Here is a 25,603-nt window from a genome sequence, read left to right on the forward strand (position 1 = left end):
GACTGACAAACATTAAGTAAACATATTCCTATTAAGCTGCGTGGCCTGCAGTGACTTGAATTTATTTTCTCCACATGAAAAGCTGATAACGCACGAGCACATCATGGAAAACAAACCACCTTATGACTGTGTTTAAATGTCAGTTAACGGTTTAGTGTGAAACAGTAGAAGAGGTCCTCACTGACATTTTTATGCATTCTCAAACTTTCTAATTCCAGGTGAATCGCATTAGAATGAAACTAAATTATTCCTCGTTTCTCCCCCACGGGGGCCTCCAGGAGCTCCCCTGACTCCACTTTGGAAAGCAGCGCTATAAATCCCACAGATTCATAACCGTGACAGGCTGAGGCCACTCCTCTGGAGCTCTCGCTTTTCAGCTGATAAGATCTGACTGACAAGTGGCCGAGTCCTCAGTCAGACTTGGCAGTCTAGTCTCAGTAGTAGGTGCACCAGTTGCTGTAATCGCTGGGCATCAGGCCCCCCGTGATGAGCAGGATCAAGTCCACGAACCACCAGATTCCCAGGCCTCCCAGGGTGAGCAGCTTCCCGACGGCGGTGCCGGTATGGCCCAGGCAGAAGCGGTCCACGCCGAAACAGCCCAGGAAGAAGGAGTACAGCAGAGTGGTGATGAAGTAATGTCCAGTGTACCTGAACATAGCAGCAGAAGAAAAAGCTGTTAACCTATCAACAAGGTGTATTTATGTTAATAAAAAAAAACTAAAAAACAAGTGGTGCCAGGCACAACAAACCCCAACCCTCAAATGTATTGTTACTTATTTTGGCATCGATCCAGCTGATGTCATCATGTCTATGCATGTGCTGATGTCAGCATATCAATTACCTCTACTGTATATACAGGGTGTCCCAAAAAATGTATACACACTTTAAATAACTGTGAAGTAGGTGTTTATTAAAATTAATTTAGCTTTCAAAATGTAATAAAATTTACAAACATCCTTTTATTGTTTTGTCACCGCCTGTTCTCAAACTGACGTCTGTTCTGGTCCAGACACTGCTGACAACGCCAAGCAATGGAATCACACACATCACCAAACCATTCATTTTATATTTGTGTACATTCATGTTCAATGGCTGCTCTCAATTCAGCAACTGTTGCAGGTCTCATAGCGTAGACTTTGTCTTTTAGGTATCCACATAAAAAAAGTCTAGTGGTGTGAGGTCTGGGGAACTGGACAAACAGGTGGATTGGATGGCGGGGTTTCGTTGAAGACCCTCCGCATTCACCAGACCTCACGCCACTAGACTTTTTGTCTTCTTGACAGTTTTTGTGACAATGTTTCCATTACCAGTTTTCTATTGCATAATTTACATTTTGCGCATTTCTGAGGGTAATGGAAACCCAGCTACTGAAAGGTGACAAGAATTGTATTATTTTCCCCTATTAATTTATTATTTTCATATTTAATTACTTATTTCTAAACAATTTTTGTCCCTAAGCTGTTAAAATGTTTGTGTAATGAACAGGATCTGACAATACATTCCACAACACGCATCGCTTTTACACCCACTGGAATATTCCACACCCTGTTGTTTTTTTTCACACCTTGTCCCTCCAATTTCTGCCTAATACACTGCAAATACAGTGTCACTATATTTGAGAAGGAGTGGGATGAAGTAAACACTTATTTAGTCCCACACCTTTCTTCTTTGTTTCTTCTATGGTAATGGTGCTCCACATGTTGTCCTTCAATTCACAATTCTGGTGTGAAAAATGGAAGTCATTCCAAAACAAACAACCAAAAACTTAACAAGAAGTTGTTGCTTCATATCTGCATCCTGTATGAATGTACTCATAACAAACAATAAAAAAATACAAGTACAAAAAAAACACCCATTGTGATAACTGATGGTATGAGAAGAAAAAAAACCTGTATTTGAAGACTTTGAACTAAGGTGGCAGGTAAAAATTAAGTTTGTTAACTGAAATAAACTGAAAAAAATATGAGCAAGTAAAATCAGCTTTGTTTTCACTTTACTTCTCAAACTGCATATTTCTCACTAATCATATTCATTTTAGTGTTCTGCAAAATACTGAATGAATTTGATTAATTAATGTTGTCTATAAATCATAGCCTAAAAAACTGCCTCAATTGCAAAATTGAGTTTGTTTCTTGTAGGGTATTAATTGTCAAAGTGTTTCTCCAGTCATATATACCATACAGATGCGGTTAAGTGTGCTTTTGAGACATGTTTTGTCTGCATTTCATGTTTGAATTAACCGATTGAAATAATATATCATCCATAATATTGGAATAGTGCTGCAACAACAAATCAATTAAATCGATCCAAATTGATTCTTAAAAGAGTTGGATACGAATTTGGCAGTCGATACATTGGGTCTTAAGCACGTTAGTATTGAGGCATGCCTGCACGCTGTGTAGTGTAACAGAGGAAAAAGCAGAGCAGCATGGCTGAGGCTTCAAATACCTGGTTAGATTATTAAAGCTAGGCCACAACAGCCCCGTTAGGCCGAAATGTAGTACGCTGTTTATGTAACAAAACTTGAATATGAAGAAAAAAATGGCCAAAATCCCACAGCGCACGTTTTGGGCAAACAAGGCTGCCGTGGCCAGCAGGAACATAATGTAAACCTAGCTTAAAGGTGCTGGAGACTTTTCGTAACCAATTTTTCATCAAATCTGTAAAACTTCAGTCATAACCCTCAGTATCACGAATCTGTAAGTCTGTCTGTGATTACTCACCTGAAATCTCTTGCATCACGGTGAACAATTTCTTAGTGCCATCCACCATAAACAAACCACTTGTTTACAAACAGAGCCGGGAGTTAACTTGGACATCTTCAGAATTTTGTTGCAACGTGCATTGTGGGAAACGGAGGTTCGTGCAGCCACCTGACAGCGACAGCGGCAGTGACGCCATATAAATAATATATGAATGAAACAAACACGATGCGGAAACGGCTGAAAACGCGGAAACGGCTGGAGGCATATGCATAGAGGGAAGGGAGCTCCTGCCGTTTCCGCGTCGTGTCTGTAGCAGCTGTCGTGGCTGAGCGAAGCCTTCGCTTCCTACAAAATTCCGAAGAGTGCCCGTGTTACCTCCCAGCTCTGTTTGTAAACACATGGACTGTTTATGGTGGTGGAACTAAGAAAACTGTTCACCGTAATGCAAGAGATTCAGGTGAGTAGTCACAGACAGACTTACGGATTCGTGATACTTAGGCTATGACTGAGGTTTGACAGATTTCATGAAAAATTGGTCACGAAAGTTTCCCGCACCATTAAGATAGCTACATGTATGATTACTTTAGCCCACTAGCTAGTTAGATACTATCGTTGTAATTATAATGTTTTTCATCCATCTCTGTTTATTCAGGCCACCAGACTAATGTTACCTATTGTTGACTGGAACTAATACATACAATGCTAGTTTGCTAGCCTATAACCGGAGCTAGTTGAAGACAATAGCTTCCCAGTCTCTAGCCATAACAAATCTAGGTAGCAGGCTAGTGCTCGCTAACTATAATTCTGTTTGAGAATTCAGTCTTTTGTGTTTGTCCCATGAATCGATTGGTTATTAAAATAATCTACAGATTAATAGATTGTTAAAATGATCATTAGTTGCAGTCCTACATTGGAAAGAGAGAGAGGAAAAAAAGATTTAATTTTGGGCTAAATCAGCCAGATTCAATTTGATTATTTTGATTATTTATTGTCAAGCTTTTTTTTCTCAATAAGATGTAAAAAACAAACAAAAAAAAAAAGAACCCAAATAAAACATCCTCAAATATTGTGTTATTAAGTTTATTGACAAATTGGTCGAACCAATTACTCGGTTATCAGAATACAGATACAGAAAAAGATGAACATTATTGATCCCCAGGGGGATATTGACCAATACATTCAATAGCTGTTGGTTTAACTCAATGATTGAGGAGTAAATCTGTTATTACTGCAGCTCGTCTTCCATCGAACATGTTCCAGCTTCTATAAGTCAAGTCTTTCCTCATCATATCTAAATAAATAAACTAAAGAGAAACTAAAATAGCAAAGTTCTCAAAACCTCAAACTACTTAAGCATTAAACTACAACACTTTTTAAAAGGCATCAAATCTCTGCTTTCAAAGCCATTAGAAGTTCAAATCATTAAGACAGATTGGCAAGGGTGATTTTTTTTTCCAGAATAAATGGAAAATGAAACTGCCGATGATTGAGCGAACGACAAGGTTTAAAGGAGCTTGTGCAAACCACCTGCAGGTCTGATCTACAAGGGGAGCTCAATAAAAGCAACACCTGCTCTGTCAAATAAAATAGGTGGCCGCAGTATGAGCAGAAAGTGAACATTATAAGCTTCACAAAGGTAGCGTTTATCCCAAAAAAAAAAAGCCTGGATTTCAGTGCCGCCTTTGTGCAGGTGCTGCTTTGATTGTGTCCACCCTGGTGCACGTCTCTGATCTCCATGCAGTTACTATAGAGATTAACCTTGCGGGCTGATGAATGCACAGAGTGAACATAGTGTGCTGTGAAAACATGTAAAAAAAATAAATAAATAAATAAAATAAATAAATAAATCCCAGTTGAGGTGGTTTTACACGTTTGTAAACATTGCCCTCTAGTGGTGAAAAGCCAATATAACAGAATTTAATGACTAGAGACAGAACATGTTGCATTATGTACTGTATTCTCAATCATATACTCAATAATTGCACATATATCATTTATCACACTGTTCATCTCTGACAGTTTTGCACATTTACCATATCATTTATCTCTGACAGTTTGCACAATTACTCACAAATTGCACATTTATGTAAATACAGGGTGGGGAAGCAAAATTTACAATAAACATTTAGTTGTTTTTTCTCAGCAGGCACTACGTCAATTGTTTTGAAACCAAACGTATATTGATGTCATAATCATACCTAACACTATTATCCATACCTTTTCAGAAACTTTTGCCCATATGAGTAATCAGGAAAGCAAATGTCAAAGAGTGTGTGATTTGCTGAATGCACTCGTCACACCAAAGGAGATTTCAAAAATAGTTGGAGTGTCCATAAAGACTGTTTATAATGTAAAGAAGAGAATGACTATGAGCAAAACTATTACGAGAAAGTCTGGAAGATACTATTAAAGAAGAATGGGAGAAGTTGTCACCCCAATATTTGAGGAACACTTGTGCAAGTTTCAGGAAGCGTGTGAAGGCAGTTATTGAGAAAGAAGGAGGACACATAGAATAAAAACATTTTCTATTATGTCAATTTTCTTGTGGCAAATAAATTCTCATGACTTTCAAAAAACTAATTGGTCATACACTGTCTTTCAATCCCTGCCTCAAAATATTGTAAATTTTGCTTCCCCACCCTGTATACATTTACTTAACAATCCTCCCCACAGTCATCCGACTCTATAACAGTTCACAGTAAATCCCCTACCCCCATAACACACCATGTACATGTGCAAATACAATGTTAATATGTAAATCATATTTAATTCTATATTTACATAAATATCTTTTCTTTTCTCTGATATTTCATTTTTCACTCATTTGTGGTTTTCCTATACTTGTCTTTTCTTTGCGTGTTTTATGCTGCTGCTGTTAACTGTGAAATTTCCCCAAAATGGGATAAAGTATTATCTTACCAGTAGTTTATATTTATTTATTTAATTAGCTTTTATAGGTTATATTTTTCTGCTCACTCTCTTTGCGTGTCATTCTTAAATGCCACTTTGTTTTATTTGTTTTAATTTTCCAGTTCAATTATTCTATTTTTACACATCTTGACTCTGTAAAGCACAGGTGTCAAACATGCGACCCGGGGGCCAAAACCGGCCTGCCAAAGGTTCAAATCCGGCCTGCGGGATGAATTTGCAACGCGCAAGTTAGTGCATCAAACTCAAAAATAATATCATAATAACCTATAAATAATGACAACACCATTTTTTTCTCTTTGATTTAGTGCAAAAACATTAAATTATGAAAATGCTTACATTAACAAACTATCCTTTAACAATAAAATGTGACTATCCTGAACAAATATGAACAACCTGAGATTTCTAAAGAAAATTATGTGCGATTTTAACAATATTCTGCCTGTTACTAAATGTTTGTGCCTCTGTAGATCTGATCTGTAATGCATATGTATAAATGATAAATCGAGGCATGTTATTGATAAAATTGTACTTATATTTCTTAACAAATTTCATTTTTTTCAGGTTATTCACATCCTTTTTGTTTGAATAGTTTGTAAACGTAAATACTGGTATAATCAAATGTCATTTTTTGCACTAAAGCAATTTGGAGTCGTCATTATTTATTGGCTATCATGCTATTATTTGACTGGTCCGGCCCACTGCAGATTAAATTGGGCTGAATGTGGCCCCTGGAAGAAAATGAGTTTGACACCCCTGCTGTAAAGCCTGAACCATTAAATCATTGACAGAAAATTCCAGTTCTTTGAAACTGGAGCCTTTATTGTTCCTTCTGAACAACCCAATTTTTTTTTTTTTTTTTTCAAATATCAATTACCATGTATGAGTTTCACTTATGTATCATATGTATCGGTTCTCAATGCTCAAATATTATTATTTTTGAACAAACAAAAACATAATATAACACAAACATGTCTAATAAACTGGTAATTCCCTTTTAAAATTGTCCAAGTTCTGCCTCCTTCCTCATTAATGACAATCTTGTAGTGTCACAGGAAAGGCCTCTGGTGAATGAATTCCTCCCCCCTGGTGGACTATTTGTGTATTGCATGTATCTAATTGTATACATCAGGTTTAAAAAAACAAAAAAAAAACAAAACAAAACACTGATCATGTTGAGGGCTTCAAAATTCATGTATAATGTTTAAAATATGATACGTTTGGTGTTATAGGGTTTAATTCTCTTGGCGTCAAAGTAAGATTTTCACCTGTTTCTTTACTGTACACACTAAAATGCTTTGAATCTTTGAGTTTGCTACACTTCGATCTGCATATTATGACTTCATTTATAATTTATGGTGATATTTTTGGGGTTATGGTACAAATTTAATGGTATGTCTACAGTAGACATGACAAATCCACCATATTCTATTTTTCTGTTTTCCACTTTTACAGTCAATTTGTGTAACTTCAGAGTTACAAAACACAAAACATCATCCGACTGCTTTTGGTATTAATATCTAGGACTTTCTCGCAATCAATAAACCTAAAAAACTCACTATTTTTGCTAATTAAAAGGATATTTTTGCCATCAACTTACGTCCTTCCTGATCTGAATTATCATCTGAATTATTAATCATTCTCTAGTTTCTAAAATCTAATTTCTTTGTCATATTAGTCTGAACTAGGGATGTAACGATATAAAAATTTCATATCACGGTTATTGTGACCAAAATTATCATGGTTATTATTATCGCCGTATTGTTGAAATGTGGTCAAAATGTTCAAAAAGTACTTATACACTCACTGAAATAATTTGAAAAAAAAAAACAAAAAACAAAATAACAGGCACAATGTACTTTCTGTTGCATAAACATTCAAATATTAACATGTAAACATCAAACATACAAATGTGCATTAAAGATATGTATTATATATATGTATATATGTATGTATTATGTGTAGTTTTGCACATCTTTTGTCTACTTTAGTATTTTTTTTAGTGTATTTTTGCATATTTGTTGTTTACTTTAGTATATTTTTAGTGTATTTTTGCATATTTTTTGTATACTTTAGTGTATTTTTGCTTATTTTTAGTATACTTTAATATGTTTTTAGTATATTTTTGCATACTTTTTGTATACTTTAGTGTATTTTTGCATATTTCTTGTATACTTTAGTATGTTTTAGTGTATTTTTCCATATTTTTTGTACATTTTAGTGCATTTTTGCATATTTTTGTATACTTTAGTGTATTTTTGCATATTTTTTGTATACTTTAGTATGTTTTAGTGTATTTTCACATATTTTTTGTACATTTTAGTGTATTTTTGCACATTTTTAGTGTAGTTTAGTATATTTTTAGTGTATTTTTGAATATTTTTGTATACTTTAGTGTATTTTTAATGTAATGGTGTGAGAAACATTTGTATTTGTCATTATTTCTAGTTTATTCTGTTCTTATTTGACTGATTCTGATCCACTTTAGCTCATACTGGTCGAAATGTGGAACCTGAAAGAAAATCTCTAAGACCATCTTTATTTTGTGCTACTGCTTCTCCCTCCCAGTCTGTCATATGTACAACCCATGCGCTTGTGATACATTTTTGACCACAGCTCAGGGTTCTTCGTAGCTCCGGCTTCTTCATTTTGCTTTCAAAGTGCACAAGATCAATACAATTAAAGCTGCAGGAGCTGAAATCAGAGGGAAAAAAAATACACACCCTCCTTCTACGGCTCTCTCCTGTCAATGCAAACCTGAAAATTAAACATAAATACAGATAACCTGGTGCTGTTTCACACCAGTGTGCGAGTCAGAAAGCACTTTTCCAAGCTGCTAGGGTACAGCAGCGGAGTCATGTCTGAGGAAATCACAGACATCATCAACAGCGACTTGTAATTCCAGCTGTCGGTCACATAATTAACCCCTACCTGCCCAAAAAAAGAAACACCAGAGATTTATATGCTGAAAGGTAATTATCATAGCAAAAAATACCACGTGCAGCAGCTTTAACCCTTAAAAACTTAGAGGCACTGGCGACTAAAAGCATCTACTGATATGAAATGATGAATCACTTTTGAACCACTAATCCTATCAATACACTGGAATTATTCAGATAAAGTCAGCGTTTCAGCATCATCACATATGACCCATTTGGACATTAAGAGGCTCCATATTGAATGTGGAAACATCGTCACATAGACAACACTGATGACCCAGTAAAAAAAACATGCAGTTTAACAAAATGGCAGTGAATACAGATGTTTGATACATGTTCAGCAAATGATAGATTTTGATGTTCAAATCACTTTTGCTTCAGTTTTCATATAATAATCTTTGAATTTACTGAGCTTTTATGAACATCTGCATAAGTAAATTACATATAGAAGAATACCTGATTTGGTGAATCAGACACTCCTTTGAATTAGAGCTGCACTATATTGTTTGAGCATCGTCATCGCAATGTACGTGTGCGCAATAGTCACACTGCACGACCTGCAATGTGGGAGGTACTAGGGATGTAACGATTACCGGTAATGATAAACCGCGGTAAAATTGCAGACGGAAAGTATTACCATTTAAATTCTAATTATCATGATAGCCATGTTTGATTACCACACTTTTAGGGGAAAAAAACCTTATGTAAAGATCTGCTTTTATGTCAAATATTTGAGTATAGTTTTAATTTATTACAATTTTAATTTTATATACCTAATATGTGGAACCAATATTCACTTTTAAAGTCTTTGAAAAGCTTTGTTAAGCATCTGTATGTTATTTATGCAATAAATTATATACATTTTTAAAATCGGATGTTACATTTTTTGTGTGTTTTTTGTCCTTTTATGTTTATATAGTAGGTTAAAGTGAAAAAAATACTAGACAGATGATAAAAATGAAGTTGTGCTGAAAACACAGATCCCAAACATGGGTATAGTAAACATTTGTTTATATTGTCTATAAAGGCAAAATCAAAAGGACTGAAAAATGGACAAAATAGGCTCAGACCACAAAGGGTTAATATTTGAATGTTTCTGCCAACAGAAAGTACATTGTGCCAATTATTTTATTTGTTTGTTTTTTTTCAAAATACAACTTGGTTAAATTATTTCAGTGTGTGTATTAGTACATTTTGAACATTGTGAGCAAAATTTCAACAATACCACGATAATAATGATAACGGTGATAATTTTGGTCATAATAACTATAACCACATTTCTGCGGATGCACAAAGCCCATGCAACAGAGACGGTTACAGCTGCTGACAGCATTGAATTTTTGCAAACAAAGTTGTCGCATCTGTTTATAGCTGCATCTGTGACTGCTGATGACGGAACAGGTCTCGAAGGGTTGTCCCATTTCATAGGGGAATGTTTCAACCCCTACCCCTTAGACCAGGGGTGTCAAACTCATTTTAGTTCAGGGGCCACATCCAGCCTAATATGATCTAAAGTGGGCCAGACCGGTAAAATAATATAAATAATAGGATAAGAACTTTGGAGTGAAAAAAGTAAATTCCGTGATGAAAATGTTTACATCTATGAATTGTACTTAAACATAACGTAAACAAATATGAACCTGAAAATTTTTTAGTAAAATAAGTGCAATGTTAACAATATTACGCCTTAGTTTGTCATTTATACATGTGAATCACAACTTAGAGATAACAGTGGATCTGTAAATACACAAAACCTTAAATAACAGGGAGAATATTATTAAAATTCTACATACTTCTCTTAAGACATTTCAGATACTCACATTTTTTGTAACAAGGCTAGTCTGTAAATGTAAATATTTTTGTGTAATTTAACTGTTTTTACACTAACACAAGAGACAAATTTACAGTTTTCATTATTTACAAGTTATTATGATAGTATTTTACTGGTCTGATCCACTTTAGACTGAAATGACCTAAAATTATTTTAACATCCTTGATTGTTAATATCTTCAGTGTAATTTTTGCATTTCACAAATTCATCCCGGGGGCCAGATTGAACCCTTTGGCGGGCCGCATGTTTGACACCTGTGCCTAAGACCAAGTACAAGGGCCAGGGGGTAGGGGTAAGGGGTAGGGGCCAAGGGGTGAATTGGGATTGGGTCTAAGATAATATTATAATAAATGGCGATAAATCCCTAAGGGAATGTTACATGTAGAGAAAAGGTTATTTAGAAAAAGAGCTCTAGGTTTTTAAGGGTTAATTTTTGGGACTCATTCATTCATTCATTCATTCGTCTACTGGTCCGATTCTCGATGGAGCATTTGAAGACACTGCTCGGTTTTCGCTTTTTCCCCACATAGATATCTCCCATCATTACCCTGCTGACTACCCGCCTCACTGCCCTCTTTATCCAACATGATGGATGTTGCAGACTGACCTCTTCGTCCCTGGTTGAGTCTCTGATGAGCTGTTTACATCCATAAGTCTGCTACTGGCTTTGGGTCAACACACTTCGCTGTCATCTTAGTCATGTGTCTGGAAAACAATGGAAAACCCTCTGCGCTCATATGTTCTAGCCTCCGTATTTTATTGTGACACCTCCCTAGTTCACCAAAGACGATGCTTGCTGTAATCATTTTTTCTTTAACTGTTGTTTTAGACCTCCCTTCTGTATTGACAATAAATGTAAAAATGCAAAAAGAGTAAATAAAAATGTACGCAAACAATAAAACAGTGTTGTTAAAGCAGGCGTCAAATGCACTGATATCCAGTTGGATGTAAAGTGAAGGTGAAGTAAAAAGCAGAGAAGTCAGGCATTTAACTACATATGGGAATAAACTGTGTCTCTCTAGAGTGTGTGAACAGAACAAAATGACACAATGTGACTTCAACGGTGTGGGCGTATGCAGAATATTCACAAGGGAATACCCGATCAAAACATTCTGCAACAACTCTGATGTAAAAGTGACAACATTTATGAAGACAAATCGAACATAATCAGTAGGTAAGTTATCAATCCAACAGGTGCTCAATGTGAGGAGGCATCTTTATTAACCTACTAGCGCGTTGATCCGAGAGGATCCACTGGTTCTAGATGTGGTAGTTTTTATGCTGTTGTGTATTCGTGCATGCTGTACCACATTTGTCCAGCAGTCACCGCCAAAGCAGTGCTCTTATTTCATATATTGGCCAATATATCGGATATCGGCTTTTTTTAACACCCAACATTGGTATTGGCATCAGCCCCAAAATCCTATATTGGTTGGGCTCTACTACTTTGTGTGTTCAGGGATGGGGGTATTCAGTCCTACACAATGCATTGTTTAAATACTAAATAAAATAAAAATCCAGACCCATAAGACAGGAGAGTCAAAATAAAGTCCCTCACTGTGAGATAAATGATTATTCTGTATTACAATTGATTTGAACAAATGCATAAAGTGAGTTACTGACTTTGGTCTGTCTTCTTAGAATAACTGTCCGCCTGATATAAGGCTGAAAATCACCCCCTCAGAATGAGATAATATGGGTAAATTGTACATTTTCTGAATCCTTAGAGTCATGCCAGTATTGCAGTGTTTGTATTTTGTATCTCTGATGCTTCCTGAGGCCACAGGACTAAAAGAAAAAAGATGATTAAAGTGGAAATAGGCAGGAAAATGTGTGATTAAAAGTCTGAAGAGCTCCAGTCTCCACTGTACTTGTCAAACGTATTTACAAAAAAGCTTAAATGAAAGCTCAGTGTCCCCTTTAAAATGATACTAAACATTCATTCATTCATTCATTATTTGAACCTGCTTTATCCTCACTGGGGTTGTTAACAAATGCCAATGCCAAGATATGCATCAGTGCCAAAAATTCATTCTTTCAATGGGGGAGGGTAATTTTAACAGCTGATCACACTAATTTAGCTGTGACTCCAGAAGGGTTATCATATCAAAATGCTGACTACAGACATGCATCTTTTCAAAAAGTATCAGCAACCTTTGCCACCTGGAGTGGTAGCGACATCTCGTCTGGCCCATGGACTAATGTTCTTGTGTTCCTTTTCGTCAGTGGTTTTGCTTTACTGTGCGTTTTAGGGTCAAAACAGGGTGGAATAACAGAAAAAGAAAAAGAGGAATTGAAGTTTTACAAGTTTTTACTAAATAAGGCACTCAGAATGTACATCAGTGAGAGATTTAGGATGTTGAACATGAACTGTGAACTTGAACACACTTAACGACAACAAGGATTTGAATTTGGGTCCAATAGTTTTTGTTTTAGGGAGGCTCTTTTTTTTCTACATCAGTCCAGCTGGTTTTTGGCAACTGGTTGAACTCCAAAAAGCAGTTACATGATCAAAACTCACTAAAAACCCATTAAAAAAAAAAAAAAAATGGAAAATCACCTCAACACTACAAACAACAGTAAAAACAAAAAACAAAAAACAAAAACAAAAAAACAAGAAAAACAGCGTAAAAAGAAGAAAAAGCCCAAACCATCTACATTTATAGTGAGTCGGTGTCACTCACTGCTCTGTGTTTTACCCCCTATTCCACAGGTGGTGGGGGGTGCACTGAGCATGCTCAGATGTCTATGGAAAGAGCAAGGTCTATGCCATCAGCATGTTTTGAAATGTTACTTGTTGATTGAATTCTTATGAATATTTAAAATAAATCATACATTCAGAATGCTCATCACAGACACGTCAGGGGTTAAAATGTTTAACACTACAATGAAAATATGGTATCATTACTGGTTACTGTTTTCACGAGGAAACCAACTTTTTTTATGTGTAGAAAGACAAGTAGTAACAACCCAGTCCATATTGTATGTTCTAGTCTAGGAGTTCCCAAAGTGGGGTACGCATACCCCCAGGGGTATTTGGAAGAAGCCCAGGGGGTAGTTGAAATTTTTTTTAAAAATACATTAAATAAGTCATCATGTACTGAATACAAAATAAATGATGAGAATTAATTAAACAATAAATACATTCATATAATAGTTTTATTGTCAATCATCTTGTTTAAGCTTTGGTAACATTTTAAGAAAAATTCTATTTTATATTATTCAAGATGAATTTATTTAAGTGGCTAAACTATTATTTTTTTCTTGATGAAAGGCTTATTACCAATTTATTTCTTAATGAGCAATTTATTTGTTTTTCTTATCAATGAAAGAGGGCACTTTTTAGTTTATATTTTGCACACAAAATTTAATTTAAAAAATGTGTTATTTTTTACATATTATTTATTACATATTTATTAGTACATATTTATTACAGCAGTGGTTCCCACCTTTTTTTGGCTTGTGACCCCATTTTAGCATCACACATTTCTGGCAACCCCAGACTTTCAAAACAGAGATATTTTTTTGCTGAAATTAATTTTATTTTCCTTGGTCAGGATATGTACAGTCAGTCCAGCTGAATTATGAAAGAGCTGCAGCATCTGAACCGGTAGGGGTCTGAGCCTATTTTGGCTGTTTTTGAGTTGTTTTGATTTTGTCTTTATATACTATATAAATAAATGTTTACTATACCCATGTTTAGTATCTTCTTTTTCAGCACAACATCTATATAATCTGCCTATTATTTTTTCACTTTAACCTACTATAAAAACATAAAAGGACAAAAAAACACACAAAAAATATAAAATCTGGTTTGAAAAATGTATATAATTTATTGCATAAATGACACAAAGATGCTTAATGAACCTTTTCAAAGACTTTAAAAGTGAATATTGGTTCCAAATATTAAGTATATAAAATCAAAATTATAATAAATTAAAAATATATACTCAAATATTTCACCTAAAAGCATCTCTTTACATAGGCTTTTACTCCAGTTTTCTCAATTACTAGAAATTTCAGGCGACCCCATTTGAATTCCAGGTGACCCATGTGGGGTCCCGACCCCAAGGTTGAAAAACACTGTATTACAGTCAAATGTACAGGGTGGGGAAGCAAAATTTACAATGAACATTTAGTTGTTTTTTCTCAGCAGGCACTACGTCAATTGTTTTGAAACCAAACATATATTGATGTCATAATCATACCTAACACTATTATCCATACCTTTTCAGAAACTTTTGCCCATATGAGTAATCAGGAAAGCAAACGTCAAAGAGTGTGTGATTTGCTGAATGCACTCGTCACACCAAAGGAGATTTCAAAAATAGTTGGAGTGTCCATAAAGACTGTTTATAATGTAAAGAAGAGGATGACTATGAGCAAAACTATTACGAGAAAGTCTGGAGGTGGAGGAAGAAACAAAAAACGTACCAAAGCTTTTATTAAAGCTCTCAAATCCAAAATCCTAAAGGATCCAACCAAATCCATGAGAAAAATGGCAATTGAGCTTGAGGTAGACAACAAGAGCGTTAGAAATGCAGTAAAATATGATTTGAAGTTAAAATCTTACACAAGAACACCAAAAAACTTGTTGACAACAGCTATGAAGGAAAAGAGATTGGAAAGGTGCAAGAAAATTATTACATGGTTCAAGAAAAAGTCCTCCATTGTAACGATCTTTTCAGATGAAAAGATCTTCACTGTCAATGCTGTTCTGAACCGCAGAAATGACAGATTTATCGCAAAATCTCCTTTGGTGTGACGAGTGCATTCAGCAAATCACACACTCTTTGACGTTTGCTTTCCTGATTACTCATATGGGCAAAAGTTTGTGAAAAGGTATGGATAATAGTGTTAGGTATGATTATGACATCAATATATGTTTGGTTTCAAAACAATTGATGTAGTGCCTGCTGAGAAAAAACAACTAAATGTTCATTGTAAATTTTGCTTCCCCACCCTGTATGTTGTTTGTTTACAAAGCTGAAGTGAGAGTTGGGGGTACTTAGCTAAAAAAGTATATTTCAGGGGGTACTCCACTGTAAAAAATTTGAGAACCACTGGTGTATAAAAACTATTCGACGTGTCTTCAACAAACTTTCAAACTTCAACATCTATCTGGCCAGGTTTACTAAGCCCACAACTCCAAGAACAAAGTTTATTAGCTTCACCGCGGAGGAGCAGAGCTTATGCAACGCTCTGTCCGTCTGTTTCCTGACACCAGCTTATCTCTGAAAACTAATTGCCGGACCGGACCGAGGCTCGTCATGCTCCTCGGTGCAACCAGACAAAAAGACACCTATTGATCCGAGTGACTGTGTGACCTTTCCTACCGCGCTGACATCGTTTCCAGCTTTGCGTTTTCTAATGAGCGGACCTCCTGGCCTGTTCTTCGTACCGACTCAGGGTGTGAAGCAGCAGCCCCCATTGATCGTAGCTAGTCCGCGACCTTTTCCTCTAGCACCACCATGTGGTTCCCCTCCGGCCCCTGTTAACTCATCATCTGCCCACGGCAAGGCTGACTGAGAGGAAACACTTAACAGGGGATATTAGGCTCCGGATAAGGAGTTATCCACTATATGGTCAAATTCTAATGAAGCCACTAATAACACTGAGCAGTTAATTAAAATTTATCTCGATCACAACAAAAGGAGTGAATTAACTAAACTGAGGGAGCTGCATATTTTAGCGAAGAAAGAAACACATCACAGCTCATTATCAATAAAAGATACGTGATTATATATGTTTGTTAGATGCAGACCACAGTGAAATCACATCATAATTAACTTTCGATTTTTTTTCACTGAAGATATAGTGCAAAATCATAAAATCTGTCTAAAATAATTATATTTTTACATACTGTACAGACATGGATTAACCTCTCCTGAGACTCCAGTGTAGTTTCATTCTGACAATGTTGTGCCAATGAAACAATCTAAACCTGACAAAGGAGGTGGAGAAGAATGTTAATATCTACAGTCTCCAATCCCAGGATCTGTTATCTCTACATGTTCAAAAAGTCAGAACAGAACTGGGAAAGACAGCTTTGAAATGTTCTACTCCCACTGCCTGGAACAACCTGCAGAAGGAGAAAAACTGAAGGAACTGGTCTCTGTAAATACATTCAAAGTCATTTTAAATTAATGGAAAAAGGATAAATGTGGATGTAGATGTTTTTCTAATTGACTGAATCAGGTTCTACTTTGAGATACTTTTAAGAAACATTGTTCTACTTTTATTACCTTTTAAATTACTGATGGTGGTTTATGTACATTCTAAGTTTAGTGTTTTATGTATGGTTTTAGAACTTACTTTTACTATGATCTACTAATCACAGGTGTAAAAAACATGCGGCCTGGAAGCCAAATCCGGCCCGCCAAAGGGTCCAATCCGGCCCTTGGGGAATTTGTGACATGCAAAAATTACACTAAAATATTAATCCTTTTCGTATGGGTTCCACATCAGAATAAGTCAATCTCCGGTGGGCAGGGCCAGTAAAATACTATCATAAACATATAAATAATGTCAACTTCAAATGTTTCTCTTTGTAAATGGAAATATTTTTATGTATTTACACTAAAAAAAAAGTATAATTTTGCAAAAAATGTGAATAACCTGAAATGTCTTAAGAGAAGTAAGTACAATTTTAGATGCATTTAGACTGTAGATCCACTGTGATCTGTAAGTTATAAGTGTGTAAATGATAAACTGAAGCAGAATATTGTTAAAATTACACTTATTTTTTCAGTTTGTTCATGTTATTCACATCTTTTGAAAGCATAGTTTGTAGATGTAACCTGTTCATAATGTAAATTAACTTTTTTTGCTCTAACACATAGAGAAAAGTTTGGAGTTGACATTATTTATATATTATTATGTTAATATTTTGTGGTTCAGCCCATTTCAGATAACATTTGGCTGAATCTGGCCCCTGAACTAAAATGAGTTTGACACCCCTGTACTAAATGTTTATGTGTATAAAAAGGTGTACAAACTCATTGCACACGCAAAAATGTACAAACTGATTTACTAACAGTGTGCACTAAGGGTTGCGTCTTTCAAAGGTGCAAGATAGTGTGTCTGCGTCCATTTAGTATGTTTGACACAATGAATATGCAATATGGAACGTTTACAAGCAATTGTGTGTGTGCTGGGAGGAGAAAATGTAAATATATTAATTTTGCACACACAAAGTGATTTATCAAACCCGAAAGCAATTTTGCTGATAGAAACTGCGTCTATATTTAACATGTCTCAAAAGGAGGTGCAAACAGTTTGGATGCGTAATTGCGCACTCGTGGCTGCATTTATTGTCACAAGAAGGAGATACCGAAACAATGAAACAAGACGCAGGAAACGCATTTTTCACCCTTGTGCGAACATGTTTGGAATGACGGAAGAGAAAATAATTGAGACATACTTTTTCCACCTTTGGTTTTGTCATAACTGAACTCATAAACAGAAGTTAATGCCTCATTAACACTAATGTGGATATTTTGTGAGTATTTTCTTACCCTCTAGCCTCTCGTCCACACATAAACAACATTTGAGGCCATAAATCTGACATTTTCATAAGTGCTAGATTTTTAAAAACTATAAGTATCCATGTGAAAACTAAGCGATTGGAAAACGATGGTGCCGGTGAACATTTGAGTCTCCGGTCCACATGTGAACAGCAATTTATGCACCATATGGACAAGGCCAGTGGAGATATTGGGAAATGATGGCATCACGTTCCATTTTGCTCATGTATATTATTGCTTTGTGTAATGAAGCTGCGCCTGAAACATCAAATCCAGGTGTATAAATGAGTGTATGACCTGCAGTAAATAGAGGTCAGCATGGAGACGGATCGAACCGGTGTTAAGGACACCACACCATCCACACAAGTTTAGAAATGAACTCGCTGTTGTTGCTTCACCTTCATAACAGATTAAAGGCTCTGCATCTACTTCGTCCAGTATTATCCACAGTGTCCACCAAGGTTATTATCGTTAACGAAAACTAACGAAATGACGAAAACTAGAATTGAAAAAACATTTTCATTCACTGAAATAAATAAAACTATAATTAGAAGAAAAAACGAAAACTAACTGAAACTGTATTGTGTTCTTACAAAACTAACTAAAACGTATAAAAATTATGGATAAAATTCCCTTCGTTTCGTCTTTGTCAATGTCAGATTCATACGAAAGCGACTTATTTCGCTCTAGCAATTTATCTGCTGTCACCATGCAGTAGTTGACGGTCGGTCACTTGTGGTTTAGAGTCGTCTTCTGGTCCCCACTCTACCTGGAAACATGGAGACTAAACTTGGGAGAAAGCAGCAAAGTCCTGTCTGGGATTTATCTGAATACGACGAAGAAGAGAAAAGATACGACAAAACTAAAATTAATACTAAAACTAAACTAAAACTAAGCATTTAGAAAATAATGAAAACTAATAAAAATTAGCAAACCTGCTCTAAAAACAAATTAAAACTAACTGAATTAGAGAAAAAAAAGTCAAATCTAAATAAAACTAAACTATAATTAAAAATCCAAAACTATTAGAACCTTGGTGTCCACAGGTTGGACAACAACTATGGTTTGTCTGAGCATTTGGACCAGTCTGGAGTCATTTTGTGCATTGCTGTGTGGACAGATATATCTTGTAAAACGAATCTTGTGTTGACAAATTTTTTTAATGAACAGGGGAAGAAAATACACATTAAGAAAAATACTCATACTAGTGCAGACGAATCTATACCATAATACTGGAAAGTCTCAGAGCATCTGCGGTTCTGAGAAATTGAGATTTTTTAACTGGACAATTTGGTACCTACCGTTGAGGAATAGTCCCATCTCCACATGAAATATCTTTTTTCTTTAAATTCCCTTTTTTAAAGACAGGAGGGATTGATTTAATTCACTTTGCTTAAGTACTTGCAAGGGGGTAAACATGACAGTTTACAGGAGGCGCAGTACCATGCTGCATGATGGGAAATGAAGTTAAAAACAGGAACAACCCATTTACTAACTTCAGTCCCTAGATATTGGTTAACTGCAGTTTGGTATGCTTATGTGTTTTTGGTCAAGGAAGAGACTAGCAAAAACGGCAAGTTGATAGGACCAGTATTTTGGGAGATATTAGTAATTCTGGAATACAATACAAACAAATCTTACAAACACGTTGCTATGGCCATGATGGTTGACAGGAAGTGCAGTACCATGCTGCATGATGGGAAATGAAGTTAAAAACACGAACGACGCATTCACCAACTTTAGTCCCTAGATATTGGTATTATATATACAGTAATTGTCATTTAAATTTTAGAATGATTTACCACACAATTTTTATGTCAGTACTTATAATATATGGACTAACATCTTTTCCCAGAAGTCAGCTCTCCCCAGCATAAACACTTCCACACGTACAACCCATGGGGAACCACGGGTAATTAAACATAGTAAAGATAAGTCTTACTTGATGCAGGGGACACTTCCTCTGAGGAATTCTCGATGTCCAGCACACTCGATGTCATCCAGTGCAGTGCAGATAACCTGTGTGTGATTCACTTCTTTCTGAGTTTGGCACCCCATAAAGAACAAAAACACAGTAAATAAAGAGATGTTCAGGGTTCCATGACTTTTTGCAACTATTAAGTGCATGACCATTATATAAAAACTAAATAACTTTTGTCAGTCTCTAATTGCCCGTTGTCTTGATATTGGCTTCATATACTCACATAAACTATCAAGCTAGTAAGCTTTTCTGAGGATTATAATAATATGATCTAAAATGATCCAAAAATGCTCAGTTTTGAGTAAATAATGGAAACAAATAGCCATCCTTGCACCCAGGTTTCCACAACCAAAGGAAAACCCCGACTCTCCTGCTCTATTTTTAACACTTGCTAAAGGATCCAAATCTGACAAACCTGCTCTCATTGTCTGAATTACTAATAATAGAAAATTCATATTAATACTACTAATACGGAATCTACTAAACTACTAATTACTAATAAGAAAAATTCAGGCAAACATAATACAACTGCACACTCCCCATAAAAGTTTTAGAATATTAGCTCCACATTAGTTTGTTGTATTGCAATAGCAAGGAAACCTAACCTTTTTGATCAAAAATGGCAAATTTCACTAAAACAGTTTTTTCCGTAGTAGTCATGGATGAGTAGGGAATCCCTACTCATCCATGACTTTTAAGCAATTTACTTAATTTAATGAGTTTTTGAAGCCTGGGAAATAAAATTTAAAATTCTATGACCTATTAAGTTCTTCATGATGATAAGAACCATGGATGATATGAAATAAGGACATAGAAAAAACCAAACCTACTTACCCCAACACAACCATGGCCCATCTCCAGTAAGGCGGTGTAGTTGCCTGCATGATCTACAGGGTCTTGACAGTAGATGAACTCCTCCGGTCTGCATTGCACATAATAATGGATAAAGAAACACAGGGACGAAATTAAGTCGTTCAGTGATTCTGCTGTTGAACAGGAGTTATGACCGATGACAGAAATGACACACTGGAGTAAACTGCATCACCTCTGGCACACAGAGAGAAAACAAAACCTCAAACTTCCTTGAAAAATCTAAACATTTCTCATCACGTGAATATTTTGATAATGTATATCCGGTAGTAGCCAAGTTATGGCCTTACAATATATTAATTTTTAAAAATATCACCAAAGTAGAACTTGATCATCATAATAATTTGCCAATAGCAAAATAGAAGACAGTGAAATATGAGTTAATCTGTGTTATGTAATGAGTTATCGATCAGGTGAGAACATTAAAAACAAACAAAAAAAGTCAAAATTGTTGAATAAAACACTTAAGATGATGTCCTAAGATGTTCCATTTAGTCCACAATTCAAAGACAATCAGTTTGCTGTTACATAAGAGGAAAATGGAAGAAAAATTTTCTGATTTAAGATGATTCAACAAACATATTTTTATACCATATTTTAGCATTTTCTCCCCTTGCTTCTTAAAATAAAGAGTAAGAAATTCATAAAAACTCATTAGCTGGCTTTCACAACATTAAATCAAATTAACAAAATAAGCAATGAAAACAAAAGGATACAAATAGTCATAATATGAACAAATGTTCAAAAAATAATTAGCAAAATGAAAAACATGAATAAGTACATATCCATCTACTTCATAAACATGTTCTTTTACTTCCACAAAATAATTACAAAAGCATGTCATTTATAAGACAAGAATGTATTTAGAACAATTCCACTTTTCCCACTCCTTTTCAGCCACATAATACACAAAACAAATCTGATATACATCTGTACAATAACTATACACTGTATTCGTTCAATGATATTATTATATGCATACGTCCCATGTATGCAGGGTTTATGTAAATGTACATGTACAACCAGTATTACTATTTTCTCTGTATTTTCACTGGTAAATTTTGTACATTCATTGTTCTTTTTTTTTCTTCTCTTCTTTTTGCTTCTAATCTGTATTCATCCTTTCATATGCTCAAAATAAACAAAAAAATAAATCACTTCATTGATAATTCATAATTATATGCATTATTTTGATCACATACAGTATGATTTTAACAGCTTGTTTTGTTTTTTCATTACATATTTGTACAGGAGACGTAAATTCTGTATCCCATATTTTAACATAAAGAGCCCATTTATATTTAACAGGTAAAATTTAAAACTAATGGCTGCATTGAATGACCTGATGGATAATCGATGACTCATTACAGCCACTAACTATTATTCAAAAAGAGCAATACAGATCATTCATAATGTTGGCTACCAGGAACACACAAACTCATTATTCTTACAGTCAAAATTATTCAAGTACAGAGACATTGTGGACTATCAAACAGCTCAAATAATGTGCAAAGCTAAAAATAATCTTTTACCAACAAATATACAGAAATTATTCAGTATTCATGAGGGGGGTTATGATTTAAGGGGGAAAATTAACTTTAAAATTCCCTTAACCCTTTCATGCATGAATTATGAAAACCTTAATCAAGATTTTTTTCCCTATGTGTTTTTATTCCTCTTTAGGCATGAAAAAAACAAACCTAATGTGACTGATTTTTTTTTTTTTTTTTTTTTATGAACTGATTTTACATGGAGTTAAAATCATGCATTTAATTTTAGAAGCAAAGAAACATGTATCTACTGATATACTGTGTGAAAACTAAGAGAAAAAAAACATTTTTAATGCTGCTAATTTGATGTTCTCTCACATTTCAACAGATAAAATGCAAAAAATTAGATGAAATGCAAAAAAAACAAACTTTTGTTAAAAAACCAAACAAACTGTTAATTACAGTTTAATAACAATTAGATTTTTTTTTTTTTTTTTACAATCAGACATGTTGTACTGCAGATCAGGTTTATCTGGAACAGTAAATTTACAGTAATGGTCTGAATTAAAGTGTATGGGATGATACATGAGCATCCAATGTGTCAGCTGATATGGAACAAAAACAACGAAATCCATAAATATATAGAGAACCCCTTTGAACAGCTCTCCACTGTAGTGACCACTATGCATGAAAGGGTTAATATGCACGACTAGGAAGGGTTTTTGTGTTTCTGTCAGCGGGGTGAGACTGTGGAACAGATTTAATATAGAGTTAAAGCAATGTCCAAGCATGAAAGAATTTAAAAAGAGGTACAAAGACATGGTTTTTCAGAGGTACAGGGATGAGGGAGGGCTTGGGATCACTGGATGATATAAAGATGTACAAGTATGTGGTAAGTGTGTGTGTATGTCCAGGGTGGGGAAGCAAAATTTACAATATTTTGAGGCTGGGATTGAAAGACAGTGTATGACCAATTAGTTTACTGAAAGTCCTGAGAATTTATTTGCCACAAGAAAATTGACATATTAGAAAAAGTTTTATTCTATGTGTCCTCCTTCTTTCTCAAAACTGCCTTCACACGCTTCCTGAAACTTGCGCAAGTGTTCCTCAAATATTCAGGCGACAACTTCTCCCATTCTTCTTTAAAGTATCTTCCAGACTTTCTCGTAATAGTTTTGCTCATAGTCATTCTCTTCTTTCCATTATAAACAGTCTTTATGGACACTCCAACTATTTTTGAAATCTCCTTTGGTGTGACGAGTGCATTCAGCAAATCACACTCTTTGACATTTGCTTTCCTGATTACTCATATGGGCAAAAGTTTCTGAAAAGGTATGGATAATAGTGTTAGGTATGATTATGACATCAATATATGTTTGGTTTCAAAACAATTGACGTAGTGCCTGCTGAGAAAAAACAATTAAATGTTCATTGTAAATTTTGCTTCCCCACCCTGTATGTATAGGGTGTATGTGTGTGTGTATATATGTAGGTGTATATGTGGTGTATAAATCTGTGTATGAAATGTATTATTGTATTATGTGTTTAAGTAAATCAATTATATTTGTTCATAATATAAAGCCAGAAACCTAATTATTTACTAGTAAGTATCAGTCATATTATGACATAGTGTATAGATATGATTAGACTAGGAAGGTTATTATTGTTATTAATTATATAAGGAGAAGAGGTGGGAGTTATAAGTTGTACTTCTTCTCACTCCTTTTCGAATATGTATTATATGTCTTATGTTTAAGTGTTTTGTTTATTTATTTTCTTGTTTGACATTCATGTTCGAAATAAATACATCAATCTATCAATCAAACAGTAAAATGTCAGTCATATCCGCAGCTGCTCGTTGGCTAATGCTAACATGCTAGCAATAGCATCCATAGCAGCTCTGGTCATGTGTTACACGATAGCTGCAGAGGACGACCGGCGAAGAGGTCTGTACTCATATAGTCCGTTATATTCGGATTTTCCATCGGTATGTCATATTTTCCGGTGTCGGGCGGCTGGTCGCTGAACGGTAGGATGGTAGCTGCCTGTCCGGTTGAGGAAACAGGAGTCTCAGCTGTCGACGAGTTTTGGGAGTAAATTCCCCCCAAACATTGTAAAAGTATCACAGTTAGCAGCAAAAGAAACTGTCCGCCCAGCAGAATATAGTTCACAGAAATCATTGTCACCATCAGAACACCACATTAATCCGAATTAAAGCTATTCATGGTGACATGGAGCCACATACAGAGGTTTATTTGGGTCTTCACCGGCGCGTTATTATGACGTCACTAGCAAGCGTCTTAAGCGGGAATCCCGGAAGCTTTTTAACATTCTTCTAATTTTTGGTCCAAAATTGAAAATTATATCATATCTAAATGTAACAATAAAATAAATATAACATCCCAAAATTTAATTACTTATTTTAAACATGATACTAACAATTTAGAATTTATTGTAAATTTATTCATATTATTTGGAAAATTTCATATACATAAAAACAAATATACTAAAACACACCCAAATTCTAAAATCTTCCTATTAGAATTTGAAAATTAGATTGAATCTTTAGAATTCATATATTAAAAAAAAAAAAAAAAAAAAAAGCATTAACATTGGCTATTGATAAATAATTCTTTAATACTGACTGAACTCTCTGTTGCACTTATTTATTTACATTTGTCAGATTTGTTATTTTTATTTATTCATTTACTTTTTTATACTATTATTTGTATATTATGCTTTGTATCTTTAAATCTATGCATTATTTTCTTAAATTTATATGTTCAAATGGTTTTTCCCTTTTGACATCTTGTTGTTTGTTTAAATTTTTGTAATGTATACTCAAATGTTTTCAATAAAGTTGAAAAATAAATAAATAAATAAAATCCCTGAACCTACTGCCTCCTGCTGGATTTAAAACCTCACCAGTGTTCCTTTTTCTGACAGTCGTGGAAAAAAATTATGATATCTAACCATTTTCCGTGGTTTTCTTGATAATAATCAAAATCACTTAAGTTTTTTACATCAATAGCTATGGCATTGTACTGATAAAAACAGTGCTTTTAGGCATTTCATGTTTTCTTTTCTGTCTGTTTTAGTCACATGATACGCACAGGAGTTAGTACTTGACTGCATAACCATTATTTTTGATGACTTTTGATGGTCTAATAATTTTTGCTGCGACTATATTATCTCCCTCAAAACCCATCTGTTTAAGACCTCTTTCTCTTTGTGAATACATTGCATTGTCCAGTTTTTTAACCTGCCTTTTATTTTTTACTCTGCTTTATTGCTTGTTTTAAACTCTCCTTTACTGTTTTACAGTACGGTGTC

At 34.8% G+C, this 25,603-nt stretch overlaps 1 pseudogene; it reads right to left on the reverse strand.

The window, feature by feature from the left end:
- Window positions 1-260: 260 nt before the first annotated feature.
- Window positions 261-24,543, reverse strand: LOC115425105 (TM2 domain-containing protein 2-like; annotated as a pseudogene).
- Between the last annotated feature and the right edge of the window lie 1,060 nt (window positions 24,544-25,603).

The sequence above is a fragment of the Sphaeramia orbicularis genome, chromosome 9, assembly GCF_902148855.1.
Source record: "Sphaeramia orbicularis chromosome 9, fSphaOr1.1, whole genome shotgun sequence".
NCBI lineage: Eukaryota > Metazoa > Chordata > Actinopteri > Kurtiformes > Apogonidae > Sphaeramia > Sphaeramia orbicularis.